This window comes from Papio anubis, chromosome 1, assembly GCF_008728515.1.
Source record: "Papio anubis isolate 15944 chromosome 1, Panubis1.0, whole genome shotgun sequence".
NCBI lineage: Eukaryota > Metazoa > Chordata > Mammalia > Primates > Cercopithecidae > Papio > Papio anubis.
Genome location: NC_044976.1, coordinates 207867065 through 207873064, shown reverse-complemented (window position 1 = coordinate 207873064; position 6000 = coordinate 207867065). Strand labels below are relative to the sequence as shown.

General features: G+C 37.8%; 1 long non-coding RNA gene across 1 annotated transcript in view; it reads right to left on the bottom strand.

Annotated features, from left to right (window-relative positions):
- Window positions 1-2106: 2106 nt before the first annotated feature.
- The window catches only part of LOC108583521, a 492012-nt gene continuing 488118 nt past the window's right edge, over window positions 2107-6000 (bottom strand). Inside the window, exons 5-6 of the long non-coding RNA XR_004180355.1 lie at window positions 5392-5508; window positions 2107-2321 (exon numbers count right to left, since the gene is read on the bottom strand). This is a non-coding gene — a long non-coding RNA (uncharacterized LOC108583521). The remainder of the gene's footprint in view (window positions 2322-5391; window positions 5509-6000) is intronic.

Below are 6000 nucleotides of genomic sequence, written 5' to 3'. Positions count from 1 at the left end.
GTTCTGGAGCGCACAGCTAAGCTGTGGAGAAAAAAATTAGAACAGTAATGACCCCTAAGTATGGAGTAGAGAAACTGACTAGAAGGTGGGCATGAGATAACCTTCTGGAATGAATAAAATGGTTTACATCTTTATTGTCAGATGGTTACAAGAGTGTACGTATGACTCATTGCACGGTACTCTTAAAGTCTGTGTACTTTGTTGCATGAGAATTTCACATCAATTTAAGAAAAATGCAAAAATTTTGCAAAAGGTTCCATTGATTTTAGAGGTTTTGCTTTTTCTTTCAAATGAAGTGTTCATATTTATATCTGAAAGCCAAAAATTCCTTCCTATAGTTTTTTTGTCATTACATTTTTGTTGAAAGCAATAAAAATATACTATTGTTGCATGAGATTTGACAGTACAGATGTATATTTATAGTGAAGAAAGAAATCATACCATTGCAAAAGAGAATGGGTTACTACGGGGGACTTGTTGCTGCTCTGGGAAGGCCATTTATCGCTGCAGTGTTTGGTGCTGTCTCCAAAAACCATGGTGTGTCCTTCAGAATTTTTCATCCAGAAATGGAATTATGTCAGTGTCCTAAAAGGATCTCATGCCCTTAGGAAGTGGCACTTTCTAATGAAACCCACAAGAGATGGGTGTGAAAAAGCAATGTTTTATTTTGTATTATATCTGGAAAAGCTTCATACGAATACAGTTAATTGTGATCATGGTGTCCAAAAGAAAGGGAATTGGGTGATAGCAAAGGGTGTTTTATTCAAAGATGGCTAATAAAAATAGAGATTTTAATCCTGGGCAATACAATTTAAATAAAATTAACTAGGCATGGTGGTGCATGCCTGTAGTTCCAGCTACTCTGGGGCTGATGTGGGAGGCTCACTTGAGACCAGGAGGTCGAGGCTGCAGTGAGTCATGATCGCACCACTGCACTCCAGTCTGGGTGACAGAGCAAGACCCTGTCTCAAAAAATTACAACCCAAAAATAAGAGATTATGTTTATTCGTTCTTGTTACCATACCTATCTTTTGAGTCACATATGTTTACTATGACAAATTCTTACACTTTTAATATTATGTACCACAGAGATTATTTTAAAAGTTTTGTCAGATTATAATTTGTTGATTTAAGCTTGATTTCATGCTGAAAAGCAAAAGCATAAAAAACTGCTATTTGGATGCAGACATATTCTGTCCACTTCATGGACCACCACAAGCAAGCACACTGTTTGGAAAACCTGGAACACCAGACAGAGGGTGAGAAAGGCAGAGGGAGGTGTCTATCTGTTGGTGCTTCAGAAAGGTCAATGGAAAATAAATGTCTACATTTAATTATTCATCATTTTATAAAATAGAAAATGCTCAGATTTTTGCTTTAATATAAAAGGGAAATTTGAAGGCTTCAGATCTCTAGTGCCTAAGGGGAGTAATTAAACTTGCCTGTGCTTTGTAAGTGTGTTGCTTGAAGCAAAGCTCCTGGCATGACTGCTCTGGGAGTGTACAAGAGCGAAGAGTGTTCTCTTCCTTTACAACTTGTTGTTTTTTTTTTAATATCATCTCTTGAAGGTCACAGAGACCAATATTTGATACATTTAATAGATGTATGTGTGTACTTTCCAGACTGCCTGTCACTGTTTTTACGTGTTAATCACTGAGTTTCTCTCATGAGAAACGGACCTTCCCCTCTTACCCAGCACAGGCAACAGAAGGACTCAGAATTTCTCTAGAAGAGCTATGGGTTGGCTTTCAGATAAAGTCCTCATTACTGAGTTTTCTGTTGTGTGTATCCATGATTTAGAGCCAACACAAAAACCCATTTTCTTATTTGGGCAATTTACCATCAAAATTTCACCTGTCCCCTTTATTTACATATTTGCACCAGATATATACTTTACTGTAAGAAGATAATTAAAAGTAACATAATCTGAAATTCATATAAATTGAGATGTTATCACACGTTTATTTATCATATTGATTTTTCACTGTAGTATTACTGCTAAAATATCAATCATATACGTAATAGTGACACATCAGTATTTCTTAACTTACTGATTGTAGGAATATGATATTATTCAGGAAGGGTAGGGAAAGGTGGACATTTCCCAGTGATGATTAATCTATTGAAATATAAGTTACATCCAGTAAAATATATGCTTTTGAGTGAGTTTTGACAAATGCACCATCAAGCTATGGAAAATTTCCATAACCCAAAATATTATCTCATATCCTTCTTTAGACAACATTATCCCCATTCTGTCCTCTGGAAAACACTGCACTGCTTTCTGTTTCTTCTACGCATTTGCCTTTTCCAGGAAGTCACTGAAATGAAATCATGGCATACATACGTATACTTTTTATTTGCTTGTTTCACTTAGCATGGTGCATTTATTGCATATGCTGGTGAACATATCAGTATTCCATTCTATCACTGAGTAGTATTTTCTTGAATGATTGGATATAAGGGGTGAAGAAAGGAAAAATAAGAGACAAATGAGATCAGGAAAATGATGAGGATAAGGTGTTGGAGGAAAGCATCTCAAGGATTTAGACTGAAGCGTCTGGAGGAATTATGTCGGACGTTTTAAGTACACAATTGCTCATTAATCGGAATCTTAGCATCTGAGGGAAAAATAAAATGAGGAATTGTGAAAATATAAGGTCATGCTTTACAGAATGACAGGGATATGTTCTGAGAAATGCATCATTAGGCAACTTCCTATATGTTCCTATAATATTCATTGTGTGAACATTATAGAATGTACTTACATAATCCTAGGCAGTATAGGCTACTGCACACCTAGGCTACATGGTACAGCCTGTTGCTTGTAGGTTACAGGCCTGTACAGCATGTTACTGTTCTGAATACTGCAGGCAAGTATAACACAATGGTAAGTGTTTGTGTATCTAAACATAAAAAGGTACAGTAAAAAATGATATTATAATCTTATGGGGCCACCATTGTATATGGGGTCCATCACTGGCTGAAAGATTGTTATATGGTGCGTGACTGCATGTTGTATTTAAACTCATAGGATTGATGATATTACAATACAGAGAACAGCACGGGGTAAAGACTGAGCCTTGTGGAGCTGTGACATATAGAGATCAAGTAAAATGAAAACCAGCAACAGAAACCCTGAAGGAACAGCAACAAAGAGAAACTGTAACCTATTATACTGGATGCACATCAGAGAAGCAAGAGGGCAGAATATGGCAAGAAAAAGAGAGCCATCCACAGTATCGAATTCTACTTTATATTATGCACTAACACAATATGAACAAGATGATTTTTTGGGTGTTTGCTGCACTTTCCAGATGTGTATTCTTGGCACCAAGTGAAGTTAGGAAGACACTGTCAGTCTCTTATCTTATCTCGTACAAATCTTGGGTTATACACGTAAAACACCATTTTTCTCCACGGCCTCTCATCCATTTCAAGCAAGCAGTAAGTTTTTACAATTTGTTGTTCCTATGATTTAGCCAAGTTATAAAGAAGAATCAACTTGAGGTCAATGGGTCTGCCTGCATTTTCTAAGGGCCTAATGCTGTCAAAGACTTCTTGTTGGTTATTCTGGAGGTAGATTAGGAGCGATGGTGATGTTGTGAAGTGAGAGGCAGGAAGGTGACTTTCCCTGAATGAAACTCGAGTGGGAACAAGGGAGACAGATCAGAAAATTTCCCCCCGCATCTGGCCACCCTCTTCCCCATCCTAATCGCAGTGGTGAGGTGGCAACCCCTAAACAAGAATGGCTGTGTGACACCCTTAGGGAGGCTGTAACCTGGTACAGGTGCTGCCAATCCCATCAAAGAGTCCTCTTTCCTATGGGTGGCTGTCAAGCAGCGAATTTCAAGCCGTGGTGGGGTTAGGTGGCCTCAGACAACATAACATGGCTTCTCTGGCAGCCAGTGCTATGGGTTTTAGTAATACCCTGGGAACTCAGTGAAAACCAATGACTGAGGAACGGAGTGTAGCGAAGATGACAATATGACTGAGACTGAATTTTCCTTCAGCACAGAATCATCACTTACAGATGAAGGATGAAAAGCAGAAAGAAGCTGATGTTTGTAATCAGGAAATTATTATTTTAGGTATACACCTAGGGGAAGGTAAACTGACATTCCTACTGAATTTGTCATTTTTTAAATTCAAAGAAATGATGTGTGCCTGTTGTCTTGTATTTAATGCGCAAATGTGAGACCATTTATGGTCCTAGACTAGACCGAACTTACTTATAGTGGAAGGAATTCCCTGCCAATATTTTTGACTTAAGGTGTAAGAAAAAGTCCTCGTGCCTCAAAATATTTTGCTTACATCATGAGATATTTTGGGAAATAACTCTTTAAATACGTAAGTGTTTCTGAAAGCTTATTCTTGCAAATCTACTCCTTAGATTAAACTAAAAGTTGTGACTAAAAGTCTATTTTCATGAAACGTTAGTCAAGTACTTTGCCATCAATAATTTATTGAATTATTTCTTTTTTCAAAGCAGTAGTAGAGTAGAAGAAGGAGCAATTTCAAAGTGAATTGAGTGTGGGCATAGATATGAGACTTTAGGTAGTAGAAGGAAAGCAAAGGGAACAGAAGAATAGCAAGTGTTCACTGAGGAATGGAAGAAAAGACAGAGAAGAAGGGAAATGTGACACTGAAAGGAAGACATGATACCAAGTTGGGACTAAAACAAGAATACCGGTTTTCTCCTAGTTTTGTTGATTACTGCCAAATCTAAGCCTTAATACTCCTGGGATTCTCTTCTAGAGCCCTAAGCTGCCTCTTCTCTACACTAAAATGATTGGGGTAGGGACTTGGATAGGAAAGCTAAAATAGAATGATCTTTATTAAAAAAAAAAAAAAAAAAAAAAATTGAAGGCATGGCAAGGTGTATTAGTTCCTTTTCACACTCTTGAAAAAGACATAATCAAGACTGGGTAATCTATAAAGAAAAAGAAGTTTAACAGACTCAGTTCCACGCAGCTGGGGAGCCCTCATAATCATGGCGGAGGCGAAAGGCACGCCTTACATCACAGCAGGCAAGAGAGAGAATGAGAGCCAAGCCAAAAGAATTTCCCCTTGTAAAACCATCAGATCTTGGGAGACTCAGTCACTACCAAAGGAACAGTGTAAGTGAAACCGGCCCCATGATTCAGTTATTTTCCACCAGGTCCCTCCCACAACATGTAGGAATTATGGGTGCTACGGTTCAAGATGAGATTGGGGTGGTGACACGGCCGACCCATATTACAAGGACAGTAGGATATCTAATGAGGACAGACGGCTGTGCTAGAGCCAACAGATAGTTATCTGTTCTGCCTTTAACAGCACCTGCCAGTGCCTGGCCATGTGCTAGGTCATTTTATCCTCACAAGTGCTTTGGCAGTTACAAATGCCTACCTGGTGTTTATTGACTTTTCATTAAGCTTCTGGGTGGTGATCCTGCGCTCCATTCTGGGTCAAAATTATTGAAGCCTATTGTGAGAAGTTCATATCCTATGGCAGATCATTGCTTCACTGGAAGAAATTAGAAATGACAGTTGTTTCTTATTGCTTCTTTCTTCTTAGAAAAAGCACATGGAAATTTGACTAAAAAGGAAAAAAAAGCACCAAAAGGATTGACAGGCATTTCGTCATGTCCTGTCAGTTTCTGAGACTACTCTTCAACTGTTTTCCCCTCCATAAGTGTTGCACAAATAGCTTGAGCTTAAGAGTTAATGAAGATGAACAACAAAAGGAGATTGAACAAGGGTTCCTCAGATTAGACTCATTTCCCAAGAGCAACTATTGATCTGCTCAAAACATTATACCTTTTGTTGTTCAGAAGAGATTAAAGGAAAGATGTGTTGGAGATTTTCCTTTGACTAAGTATCCTTTAAGGTGTAATTCTGAAAATAGTTTCCTTGAAGATAGTTTTATATATAATTTTATATATATATATATATAGGCCTGAGCCATATATACATACACATATATAGCTATCTATCTATCTAGATATATAAACATATA